The sequence below is a fragment of the Mastomys coucha genome, unplaced genomic scaffold (genome assembly GCF_008632895.1).
Source record: "Mastomys coucha isolate ucsf_1 unplaced genomic scaffold, UCSF_Mcou_1 pScaffold13, whole genome shotgun sequence".
Taxonomy (NCBI): domain Eukaryota; kingdom Metazoa; phylum Chordata; class Mammalia; order Rodentia; family Muridae; genus Mastomys; species Mastomys coucha.
In genome coordinates this window covers 42,193,722-42,207,368 of record NW_022196895.1, presented here as the reverse complement: position 1 = coordinate 42,207,368, position 13,647 = coordinate 42,193,722, and the positions used below count along the sequence as shown (strand labels likewise).

The following is a 13,647-nucleotide window of genomic DNA, read 5'->3' as shown; positions in this document are numbered from 1 at the left end:
GAGTCCATAATAGTGGTGAAGGCCATGGCAGCAAGTGGCGGGCATGGCGGCAAGTGGCAGGTGTGGCAGCGGGAGAAGGAAGTTAAGGTTGCATCTCAGTTGCACATACAGAAAGCAGAGAGGGCAAACTGAAAATGGGGTGGGGCTATAAGCTCTCAAAGCCTCCAGCCTTCCAATGACGTACTTCTTCCAGCAAGGCTCCACATCACAAAAGTTCCACATCCTCTCCCACCCAGTACCACAATCTGGGGACCAAGTATTCAAACACATAAGCTTTTGGAGACATCGCTCATTCGGACCACCATAAACCTTCATGGGAGATCCTGATGAAGTGCGTGTACTGGCTGGTTTTGTGTGTCAACTTGACACAGGCTGAGTTATCACAGAGAAGGGAGCTTCAGTTGGGGAAATGCCTCCATGAGATCCAGCTGTGGGGCATTTTCTCAATTAGTGATCAAGGGGGTAGGGCCCCTTGTGGGTAGTGCCATCCCTGGGCTGGAACTCTTGGGTTCTATAAGAAAGCAGGCTGAGCAAGCCAGGGGAAGCAAGCCAGTAAGGAACATCCCTCCATGGCCTCTGCATCAGCTCCTGCTTCCTGACCTGCTTGAGTTCCAGTCCTGACTTCTCTGGTGATGAACAGCCATGTGGAAGTAAGCTAAATAAACCCTTTCCTCCCCAACTTGCTTCTTGGTCATGATGTTTGTGCAGGAATAGAAACCCTGACTAAGGCAGTGTGGGAACATGGCACTCCAGGAGGTCACCCCCCATCTACACCTTATTTCACCATGACTCCCTCCTATGCCCTGAGAATCTTTGCTGCTTGGGTTCCCCCAAGCATTATATATTTTGCTCTTAAAATGCTACCTCACCACCCTCTACATGCCTTCTTCCCCTTCCATCAAGGTACATTCACTTTTTAAGAAAAAAAAAAAGTTTCCTTTAGTATTGCTTTCTATTACAAATTTAACTTGCCTTTAATGAGCTTATCATTTTACCACGACTATTACTATCTGTGTCATGTTCTACCTACAAATATGCAGAGATTTTAGGAGATACACTGCTTCTTACCTTTCCCATAAGCCTTATTAACTTGAATATGGATGACAAATTGAATGTTAATTTTCAGAATGCTGAATTTATTGCAAAGGGATTTTAATAATGTAGAACTGACACACTATGAAACAAATCCCGCTTTCTATATGTGCATATAGTTGCATAAACTCATGTAGTAAGTTATCGGTTTCTGGTGGCAGTGATAGTTGCTTCAGCTTCTGGATTTTAATATTCTATCTTTGCAGGATTCACTCCCATCTCTTATGAAGTTGATGGTGACAATGAATACTCCTGAAGGCAAAAATCTAAAACACTGACAACTTATTTGTCCAGCCTTCCTTTTAGCCAGGATGGATGCCTGTGCTTTAGGCCCCACCTAGCAGAGGTACCAATAGAAGACTGGAAGTTAGTGATGCCCAAACCAAGGGACATGGAGTGCCCTGTCATTCCTGTGCAGCGGGTTAGTACCTTCTGCTCCAGAAGGATTTGGGGATCATAGTTTTGAGTGTTTTTTCTTGCTTGTCCGTAGAATCAATTTGTGATGATTCGTGAACTATACTCTGTCCTACTAAAAGCTTTTCTCCGCTCAGCCATAAATGGCCTCAATTGTTTGTTGTAAAGGACCCTGACTAATCTAGTACATACTATTATATGAAATTCAATATCTTAAAAACACCCACCACATCCACTATACCTCAAGGGGCAGTTAGACTGGTAAATTAGCTGTCTTTTCCAAGGCCTGTGTCCATTACTGCTTCTAATAAAACCTCCCCAAGTCTTAGCAGCTTTCAAAAATAATTGATTGTATTTCATTGTCTTGAGGTGGGTCTAGCTTGTGTGGCTTCCTCATCTGATTTTAAGGAGATGTAAACCGGTAGTGGTTATTTTTGGACTCATCTGGACCCTGGCCTGGACAGATCACTCAAGGTGGTTCCTTCAGTTCTATGTCCAGTTCCTTGTCTTCCCCCTCCCCACGGGGCTTCTCATCCTCTCCACACAGCTTGGGGCTTTTCACAGTAATCACACAAAACACCTGGATTTCGACAGACATGGAATTAATCCTTAGGACTATACCTGAGTCTTACATAGTGTTCCTTCCATATTCTTTTTTTTTTTAAGGTTTATTTATTTTATTATATGTAAGTACACTGTAGCTGTCTTCAGACACTCCAGAAGAGGGCGTCAGATCTCATTACAGATGGTTTCGAGCCACCATGTGGTTGCTGGGATTTGAACTCAGAACCTTCGGAAGAGCAGTCCGTGCTCTTACCCGCTGAGCCATCTCGCCAGCCCTCCTTTCATATTCTTTTGGTAAAAAACAGACAGGAGGTTTGCCTGTTCTCACGGAGTTGGGCTAGAAAACTAGACTTTAGTTCTTGAAGTGGAAGTGTCACAGTCTCACAGCCATTGCCAGAGAGAGCTCTGTAGCCATCTTCTGGAGATGTAATCTGACTGTCTGAATAGATGGGTGGTATATAGGGAATTATAGAGAAAGCATTCAGCAACACGAGTTTTTAAAGGCACAGTGACTGTCCTTTGGTATCCACAGGACACAGTCTTCAGTGGCCTGGTGGGTAAGAGTAGGCACTAAAGTCAGCCCCTCTGACCTCACACTGAGTCCTAATTTCTACTTTTCAGCAGACTGGGGACCCAAAAGTTTCGGTGTCTAAGAAGATGGTCATTGGTTTTGATTTTTGTTTTTCTGGTGGCTTTGGACAATCAACCAAGTAGAGAAGTTGGTAGGCAGTCAGTCTTCTAGCCAGCTTTACTTTAGGTGGTGCAGGTCTTTAATCCTAGGTCTCCAGACACAGTGAGTTCCAGGACAGCCAGAGCTATCTAGTGAGACCCTGTCTCAAAAATAAATAAATAAATAAATAAATGCTAAGGAAATAAAGAGGGTAATAAATACTCTGTTGAGCTCTAGTAGGTTCCACAGTGATGTGATATATGGCAGTGGTGACGGGGCTCTAGAAAGGGGGATAGTACTTCATCTTCATTAGAAACCAAGAGCGTATCTGTGACTGTGACTTGATGGAGCACAGCGGCTGCTCAAACCATACATATCTTATTTACTTTCCCATCAGGCTATCTAGAAAATGTGGCTTTGAGCCGGGTGGTAGTGGTGCATGCCTTTAATCCCAGCCCTTGGGAGGCAGAGGCAGGTAGATTTCTGAGTTCGAGGCCAGCCTGGGCTACAGAGTGAGTTCCAGGACAGCCAGGGTGATCCAGAAAAACCCTGTTTTGAAAAACCAAAAAAAAAAAAAAAAAAGTAGTGGCCTTGCATCTGGCATCTGCTCTCTGTGTATTGAAGACTGCCTTTTGCCTTTGTTGCGATTTATTTCTGCTCTTATTTATGTGCATTACATGTGTACATGTATGTGTGTGTGCGTGAGTGTGCACAGGCTAGTGGGCAGGTGTGCGTGTGCTCTTGCATGAGGGTGCCAGTGGAGGCTAGAAGAGGATATCAGATCCTCTAGAGCTGGACCTACAGGTGTTTGAGTCTCCTGCTTGTGAGGCAGGGAACTGCCCTACTGTCATCTGCATCAGCACCAAGTGCTCTTAGCTGCTGAGTCATCTCCCAGCCCTAAGACTGTCTTGTTTTATCAGTTTGGCTCATTGCTTTAAGACTCCATGGGCCCTCAACAACAGGTACTAACAACAGTTCTTCTAGTGACTGTCCCAGCTAGTCTGAATGGAGTGTGTACAGCCTGGTGTCTCTAAACTGGAGCAGAAAAGTGTCCTCTCCTAAAGCCTGAGGGGCTGGGAGGTTAATGTCTCCTGTGTGGATTTTGTTGGGTGGGCCCCACTGCCATAAGCTTACCTTGATTTGGTTGGGAGAGTTGAGTCAGTAAAGGATGATCCCTTGTGTGAAACCGGCCCGCAGTCCCCACTCGGGTCTGTGTTCGCTTCAGCTGGAGATTAGGCAGGACCTGCAAAATGAAACGGTCAGAACAAAGAGGAGGACGCCAAGTAGAGTTCTATCAAGGTGTCTATTTGCTTGGGGGTATTTTGAGCTTATATAGGCAGGTAAGAACCGAAACCGAAATCTCTAGAAATAAAATATATGCATAACATAAACATTGCAAGAGGAGTCGGGAAAGAGTCAGAAGTCACGAGCCGCTCGGATGTCTGCGGATGTCCTCAGGCAGTAGGAGTAGTTGTATTTCAGGCAACTTCTTTCAGAGATAAGCTGATTGTCTGCAGAAGGTCTTTCGTCTTAATTCCCCAGGTGACCGCCTCGGGCGAAAATCGCCAAAGTTTGGAGGCTGAACTGGGTGTGGAAGGCAATAGTCCCTCATTTTAGTGCACCTGTTACTGCCTGCCCCTGCAGAGTTCCCATGAGAGCTTCCCCATCTTAGTACCTATGGCAGTTCCCTCGGCACAAAAGCCCACTGTCTTCCCCCAGTACTAGAGCACATTCTCTGTGTGACTGTCATCGGAGTTAATTAGTTCTTCCACAGCTTCAAATGGTTTAAAAAAAAAAAAACAGATCAGCTTAAGGCAAATAACAAATTTATGGGTGGAGAAAGCCGAAAGGCCCAAGGGCTGGACTGGCTTCCAGCTTGGACAGATGCAGTTAGGACTTCAGTTGCTCTTCCTTGGTTTGCTGCAGGCCGCTCGGGTTCTAGGCTTCCTAACCTCCAGGCTGGCATTTCCCGGAGGCTGTAGTTGAGCTCAGAAGGGAACGGTAGCCTCCAAAGCATCGCCAACTGTACGACTGATCTCTGAACCAATCGCTATAGACAGAAGAACACGCAGCACATTTAATAGCTGAGACCGGAATCCTGCCTTCGGTCTAAGACCAGTGGGGCAGACTGACTCTGCCGTGAGAGACACAAGCTGCCGCTGGAGAGGGGTCAGGGGCTTTGTGTGATGGCAAGAGCAACTATTCATGCCATCGTGGTCACGGTCAGAATTAGTTTTAAACCTATACGTATAATGTATGTGCCTCCATTTAATCCCTGGTTGTACCTGCTGCATAGCAACTTCATCAAGCATGTGGAATGGGTGAGATTTTTTTCCCTAAACATTAGTACAGTCTTGTAAACTGCCAGCCAGCCAGGGTTGCCAAGAGTCAAGTGCTTAAAAGAGAGGAAGCATTACTCCCCGGAAGCATAAATAATGCACCCTATCTTCACGCAGTTCCTCCAGCCTTTATTATTGCCTCGTTTTGATTACACAGGCAGCATTTGCACATTGATATATATTGCTATAGAAGTGGATGATCTTGAGTCTCTCCCTAGGAGAACAGGTCAGTCACACTTCACTGCTGGCTGAGTTGGAATGCTTCCAAAAGGCACTTTCAGACGCTGTGGATCCGCTTCCATCCTGGTGCCTCACTGTCTAAGCAGGAAGTTCTCCTGCCTTGGGGAGAGTAGGGGAATGAGGGAAGAGGGGAGCTAGTCAGGAAAGAGAAAAAGCAGGCAGTCCGAGGCAATCGGAGGGGATGTATTTTCCTTAGCCTTTTTCCATTCCTATAACTTACCCTTTCTACTTTCTAAACAAGGAGCTATATCCAGGGCCATTTATGGAGGGAGATGTGCACAGAGAAATATGCAAGTGGTCATTTCCCCCAAAGATAGTGCTAAAAATGGCAGGTGTCATTGCAGGCACTTAGACCCACATTAATTCAAAACCAGTATCATTGCAAATGCACAGAGCAGTAGTCTTGGCTCATTGCATTCATCCTTGGGAAATAATTCTCACATAGCATCAGCCGAGAAAGGCAGAGTTATGATCTCGCCTGCTGAAGAAGAGAAGTAAATGATCTATCTGGAGATGCACACACACACAAATGTACACCCCATGCTCTCATTGTATATAAAATACATAGTATCTAAGTATACGTTAGTGTATAAAAATGCATTAGATGTTCAACATCTTCTCCCTTTTGATGTATGTGTTTACACGATGCACATAGAGTTATGCATGCATATATGCGCTGTTTTAACTTTAGAAAAGAGTGAGCAGCTGGCCTCCCTAACAGGAAAGGCAAGAAGCTCAGTACTCCGGCTTCTCCTTTGCTGTTGAAGGAGTGTCAGAAGAACCCACTGTGAGCAGAAAATGGCAGAGGGTTCAGCTTCAGCCTCCAGCCCTGGCCCCTCCTAGATCTCTCCTCACAGGCAAGAGCAGGTACTTTTCCCTTAAGAAGCATCTTCATGTGTCTCTCTCTGCCTTGTAGCTGTGACTAAGTCTCCACATCACCCCTGCCACCTCCTCTCCACCCACGATGGCAGCCCCTCTAGCTGGGACGAGGCCTCGGCTGTTCTGTAAGAGGTTGCACATGAACAATCAATTCCTTACTACCGTGCTCTTTCTCTTAGGTCGCGGGGCGCTGAAAAGGCTCTTCGTATGCATATCGTCAATGCCTTGGAGTGAGATCTCTGGAAGCCAGTATAGAGCCGGTGGGGTCTCTCACGAGAGGTGTGAGAGACACTAAAAGTGCCTGTCTGCACTGGACCACAGTGCCCAGCTGAAGAGAATGCAGAGGCCATGCCAAAGTCAGACGTTCCATTACTCCACAGTCAGATGTACAGGAGAGATGGGGTAAGAAAGTTCCTCTTTTTGGTTTCATGAATCTATCGCATAATCATCCTGTCCCCCTAAGCAGAGATGAGCTCTTAACAATGTTCTCTTGGGAGAGAGGGCTCAGAGGTTAAGAAAGCATCCTACTCTTGCAGAGGACCCAGGTTTGGTTCCCAACATCCACATCAGACAGCTCAGCGCCTCTTGTAACTCCAGCTACACGGACTCTGATACACTCTTCTAGCCTACACACACACACACACACACACACACACACAGAAAAAGAGAGAGAGAGAGAGAGAGAGAGAGAGAGAGAGAAAGAAAGGGAAAGAGAAAGAGAGAGTGAAAGAGAGAGAAAATGAAAGATAAAAAGAGAGAGAAAATATTAAAACAAAATACATCATAAAACAAAACCATAATGCTTTTTCTCTACATACATCAAAATATTTTCCTGAAGAAGATTTTCAAAATGAAGAATCAGAGAGTAGGCTAGTAAAATGGCTCAGTGATAGAGTACCTGCATAACATATGCAAAACCCTGGGTTCAAACCCCAGTCACCCGGACACCCAGACACACACACATACGCCCAGACACCCAGACACATGCACACACAAACACACACCAAACCCAGAGCGGGGAAGCAATCCAAAGCTGGATTTTATAATGCACTGACAAGTGATCTCCTTTGCCAGTTAGTATTTGTGTGTATTTTTCCTTCCTCTCTCGCCTACCTGCTTCCCAGAGGTAATTTAGCAAAATCCAGCACTGAAAGAAGTTAATCAATCAGGGCTGCACTGTGAGATTTTTTTTTTTCTCTGAGAAGGCAGTATGGTGAGCAATTTTTCAAAGATGATTTTTTTTTTCATTAGAGAGAAGATGGGAAGTTTGGAATCAAGTGGGAGCAAGCTAACTGGTGAGAATATACATCAAAACTGCTAAAGCAACAAACAATGAGTCACTGTGTCTCTGTGCCGCTCTTCCCGACAGAAGCAGCCTGAGGAGTTCACTGCAGTTTGTGTTTGTGAACAGCAAATAGGTTTAGAAATATTATTCCAATAAACAGTGGCTCTGCTTTATTCTTGTTTCCATCCCTAAGGTCTGGCCTCCAGGTTAGGCTTAGGAATGGATTTTATTAATAAAAGCTGTCCAAATAGTCCACAGTTAAAATATTTGCTCAATTCTTCTCTTTCCTTTTAAATTAAAAGCAAAGTGATGGGTTTCATACAGCTCTGCCTGATCCAGGAAAAGATAAGATTTACCGTCTGTTCTTTGGTTCTAGTGTGAAATATTTGCTTTCTCATGAAATGATCTCAGATGGCAATTTAAAATTAGATCAAATAATATCACCAGTCAGATGGGAAAGAGTCCTTTCCCCTACTTTTGGATCTTTCTTTTCCATTCTTAATTAATTTTATAGGAACAGCAGAGAAAAAGTAAACAAAGAAAAAATAAGAAAAATGGAGCTGTATGAAATACATAAAACTTTCCTTGACTGGTTGGTCTACTGGTGACAAACATCTGTGTGCAAAATTGAGCCCCGTCCCTTTACAGATTCAGTCAGCATTTATTAAGTATACGCAGCAGCAGCTACAACAGGCTGTCGAAGGTTCAGATGACATCACGGGTCAGAAACTTCAACGACCAAAGGTCGCAAGCGAGTGTCATGAGCATGCCAGTCAGCGATCAAGGCCAACAGGAAATGCTTGGCCTGTCTAAAGCTTCAGCCTGTAGTTTTGAGAACTAGTCAGGCCTGCTTTCCATTTCCCTTTCTGAAGCATGGAAGGGGAAGTCAGCTCTTAGGGACGAGTAAGCCTGGTGGACTGAGTAGGAATTCAGGATCAAGAGAAAAGATGCTGCAAACCTGAGGAAGTGTCAGGGACACAAGCAGGATGAGGCATAGGGGCCACTGAGTGGAGGCAAGGCTTCCCAGTACTGTAGAACTCTATGTTCGCTAAGCTGTTGTTTCTCCAGGTGTCATGGCTCAGGCTAAGTTGTTTCTCTACAGTCCCATGGCCAGGAAATGGTCCCTCCTGTCAGAATGCTGCTCTGGTCTGAACCTAAAAAAGCCTTATTCCTGGCTCTCTTTTTTTCTCTTAGATCTCAGTGGTAACTGAGTCACGTACATAAGTCGGGGTGTAGGGCTTCTTTGTAAAGGGGGACAGACAGCTACAAATCTAGATTGAAAAATGAGTATTTCTTTTGGATGAGCTAGTTGTCTAGTTCCCGGCTGCAGGGGATGTTTCTTGGGGCAGTTATCTGATTATAGAGATTGGATACTCACCCTGGCTCTTTTTTATAACCTTAACTCTCCATCTCGAGAACATCCCATCAAGCAGATGTCATATTTAAATAAGCCATACATGCACATTTCTCAGTTAGCCCTGTAGCCAGCACCTGTCACACACCTATTAACTACTCCTTGTTCCCATTACTTTTCTATTATGTAGAAAAGTTTTTGTCCAAGTGGTTGTTAAGCTGTCACCTGGTGGAGAGGGCTGAAGAGGGACAACTGTTTAAACAAATTTTACACTCGTTAAATGTCCTGGAGCATGCCAGGGGGTGGCTTACACCTTTAATCCTAGCACTAGGGAGGTAGAGGCAGGGGGATCTGTGTGAGTTTGAGGCCAGCCTGATCTACAAAGTGAGTTCCAGGACAGTCAGTTGTACACAGAGAAACCATGTCTAGAGACCCTCTCTGCAAAAAAATTCCTTGAACATAAGTATCGTCTAGAAAGCTTGTTCCTAGGGTGTCCAAGGTCATTAGATGGCTTAGAGATCAAAGGCCCCTGCCATCAAGCCCACAGGTTGTTTTCTGACCTGCACTCACCCCTGTGATGTATTTGTCTCTCCTGCTCCCCTCCCTTGACATACACACAAAAGGAATAAAACTGTAATAAAAGTTTAAAAAGGAAATGTAAGGTCCCCAAGCTCACTCCACAAAACTTTTGAATAAGTTGCCTAGGTTGCTGCCCAGCAATCTGTATTTTAAAATAACTCTCTGTAAGGTTTTCTGATGGAGATGATATAGGATGTAGATGATATAGGTACGACACTTTGACAAATGCTGACTTAATGTATCAGACCCTTGGTGATATTTATCTAAAATTACTTATTCCTATTGTATGTATAATTCTTTGCATGATAACATTTTGCTTTTCAAAATGAGATAGAGGACAGTGCTAGAGGATCACAGCTGTGTGGGTGAGGGTGTGGGTGAATATGGATGGGTGTAGGTGGGGGTGAGGTGGGGGTAGAGGTATGGAGTTGTGGGCAGCAATTCTTCACCTCCAGAATTCTTGCTTAGATACTAGCAATGTGCAGAACTGACACAGTCAATAAAAGAGGCATATCTTCCAGTGATTAAGAGACTCTAAATTAATTTGAAAGAAGAGAAGGGAAAGAGTGTCATGACTCAAGGTTCCCAGAAATATAGAAAATAAAAAACTTACTAAAAATAGTGATTAGTACTTTTGTACCAAATTAACAAAACAAAACAAAACAAAGGAAAAGCCTCAAACTAAACCAAAACAAAAGCAAAACACCAATCTATGATGTCTCTGAGATCTTAATTATCAGAAGTGGTCCTTAATCTGTTTTCTGGGATGGAAACTGACATTCTGGTTCTAGCTACCGTAACTACAGTATCAGCACCTCTTGGACTTGAGCCGAGAAAACTCCTATGCAGATGAAAATGGATAACTCCCACCTCTGCATGGGATCCCATTGCACACAGAAGTGCCTCAGAAATCACTCAGTCTTTCCTGCCAAGCTTACGTACACGTCTAATTGCTGTCTCTCTGTCCAGAGTCATCAGCTGTGAGTGGCGGAATTCAGAGAGCTGTGGTCACATCTTCAAGATGCACTTCGTTCGGTCACTGTGTGTCCTGCTGGTAAGTGGTAGGTAGTAGGTAGGTACTTGTCGCGAAGTCCCATCATCCACCGTGAATCGGCCTCCCAGGGAATGTGCTATTGGGGCCCCACTCTTCTCAGCTATTGCTAAGGAATGATGCATTTCCTCACTAGAGATTCCGTGTTCTTATGGGAAGCTCCCTATTCATTATGCAAATCCATGAACATCCCTGGAATAGGCTCAGCAACAGACGTTGCCGTGCTTTGGGATGGTGGGCTAGAAATAGCATTGGGAGGCTGAATGCTCATCTATCTCATAATATTGAGAGTGTTGGAATGTAGCTGTGAAGCAGGTTCCAAGCTGTTGTACCATTTATTGAAGAAGAGAACAGTAGTAGCCTTCTTTAACTCATGTGTCTCTCTCCAAGGTTTAATGAGTCCAATTCGCTCCTATTTTAAGCCTGGGCTTCAAACAAGCATGTGCAATTAACCTGGCTCTATTTAAAGGTTGGGGAAGTTGTCAGATCTGATGGGAAGGCAACATTCCGAATGCAAAACTGGAAACAGTCTAGTTCCTTCCACAATCTGCTTTTGAGAGAACTGATCAGAGAGCCTGAAGCCTCCAGAGCATCCTAACTGGAAGCTGAATGTGGGAACGAGGGCACAGGGCACAGGGCACAGAAAGGATGACTTCCTGAACCAGGAGGTCAGTGGGTCTGGAGTCAGAGAGGGAAGGCAAACCCTTCTATCTGATGCCATGTGGACAATTCCACACTCTCCTGGATCCTCTGAGGTGAAGAAGGCCTTCCTCCACAGCTTATGGTAAATCCATCCCTGGAGACAGTTTACAGAGACATTGATTAGCAGCATCCCACCGTGTTTTGTAATGAATAACGCATGATTTACTGGTCACTTCTAACCTGTGCAACAACTGTGAGAGTCACCACGTGCCTCTTCTCCTTTGGATACATACCTGTCGGGTCATCTGTGCAGGACTCTTTCATTCCTCAGAAATCACTCTCCAAACCCTTCTCACAAAGGTTTCAATGCCTCTAACTGCCTATGCCCTCTATCCAAAATAAGCAAAGGAGACGAGTGACATCCAGACAGCTGTGCTGGTCTCTCTCTAAGATGTACCATGATTCCTCTCTGGCTTCGGAAAACACAGATGTAAAGCAGCTAGTATGTTGGGGCCTCACAATGTTTGGCCTCGTTCTAAGTTCTTTAACCTTCACACTAGACCAGCATCTGCTGTGCCCATTTTACAGAGGAAATAGATGAGGAAGGATAACTTACTGAGGTCACAGTTACAAGCCAAGACTGGATTTCAAACCTAGAGTCTAAAGTCTACATCTTTGGCCACTTCGTAATCCAGATTGACTGAGCATATACTGGACTCCCTCCTCCTAACAAAACTCTATGTGGACCACATGCACATAGAGCCACACTGGTGGTACTATCTGGCAGGCCAGCCTCCAGGTCATCATGACCTGAGAGTCCTCAGAAGCTGACTCTGTCACAAGAGTCCTTCTTGACCTAGGCTCTGGGACCTTAGCCTCATTCTGTGCTACACCTCCTTCAACAAAGCCACACTTCCTCCAACAATGCTACACCTCCTAATTTTTCCTAAAATAGTTCACCATCCTGGAACAAAATATTCACGTATATGAGTCTATGGGGGCCATTCTTTTTTGTTGTTGTTGGTTATTTTATTTATTTACATTTCAAATGTTATCCCCTTTCCCAATATCCCCTATGCAAACCCCCTATCCCATCCTCCTCCCCCTGCTTCTGTGAGGGTGTTACCTCACCCACCCAGCCACTCCTTCCTCACCACTCTAACATTCCCCTACATTGGAGCATTGAGCCTCCACAGGAACAAGGGTGTCTTCTCCCATTGATATTGGACAAGGCCATCCTCTGCTACATATGCAGATGGAGACATGGGTCTCTCTATGTGTACTCTTTGGTTGGTAGTTTAGTCCCTGGGAGCTCTGGGGGGTCTGGTTGGTTGATATTGTTGCTCTTCCTATGGGGTTGCAAACCCCTTCAGCTTTTTCAGTTCTTCCCCTAACTTCTCCATTGGAGTCCCTGTGCACAGTCCAATGGTTAGCTGCAAGGATCCCCATCTGTATTTGTCAGGCTCTGGCAGAGCCTCTCAGGAGATAATTATATCAGGCTCCTGTCAGCAAGCATTTCTTGGCATCAGCAATAGTGTCTGGGTTTGTTGTCTGTGTATGGGATGGATCCCTGTTGGGTCCTGGGAGCCTCTTGCTTTCCTGGCATCTAGGACTTTCTGGTGGCTACCTCTAGTTCCCCATCCCCCATTGCTATACACCTCTGTTCAATTTCCTGACCCTCTGTACATCTTCCCTGTCTCCTCCCATACCTGATCCTGCCCTCCCTTCCCCCGCTTCCTCCCAAGTCTCTCCCACCCTCTACCTCCCATGATTACTTTGTTCCCCTTTTTAAGTAGGACTGAAGCATCCACACTTCCTTCTTCTTGAGCTTCATGTCGTCTGTGAGTTGTATCGTGTGTATTCTGAGCTTTTTGCCTACTATCCACTTATCAGTGAGTACAGCCGGGAACAAAATGTTCACATATATGAGTCTATAGGGGCCATTCTTATTCAAACTACCACACTCACTCTTATCCCATAGGCCACTTGCTATGGGTCTCTATACTACTTCAATTGCTATAATAAAATGTGTTTATTTTTAATTTTAATTTAATTTTAATTTAATTTTAATTTAAATGGATTTTTAAAAACAGAGAATATTTTTAAAGGAAAAACAAAAATGGCATTTCTACTTCGAGGAAGGTGGAATTGATACATTTCCCCTTATTCTACCCACGAAGTATAACTAAAACTCCTGGATGCTACATAGAAAGCAAAAATAAGGATGCTGGAGGTTGGAGAGAGAAGAGGACCGTACCATCTAGACACTGCAAGATCCGGAAGACCAATCTGGTGATGAATTTCTTGTGTTTTCATCAGGTCTCATTTATCACAGACTTGGAGCTAAAGAAGCCAGACACCCTCAGAATCCAGTGGGTGCCGACACAAAGATGCCTACCATAAGCCTGCTCTCTCTAGCAAAGGAAAAGGACAGCACACATTGAGCCGTTTCAGGCCCAGGAAGCGGCACTATTTGGAGGTGTGGCCTTGTTGGAGTGGGTGTGGCCTTGATGGAGTAGGTGCGTCACTGTGGGCATG

The 13,647-nt window shown here is 44.8% G+C and overlaps 1 long non-coding RNA gene across 1 annotated transcript; it reads right to left on the bottom strand.

Moving 5' to 3' along the window:
• Positions 1-2,829: 2,829 nt before the first annotated feature.
• LOC116087624 lies at positions 2,830-10,808 on the bottom strand. The gene is made up of 3 exons (XR_004117518.1): positions 10,359-10,808; positions 3,875-3,983; positions 2,830-2,900 (listed from the first exon to the last, which is right to left on the bottom strand). It is a non-coding gene; the product is annotated as an uncharacterized LOC116087624 (long non-coding RNA).
• Between the last annotated feature and the right edge of the window lie 2,839 nt (positions 10,809-13,647).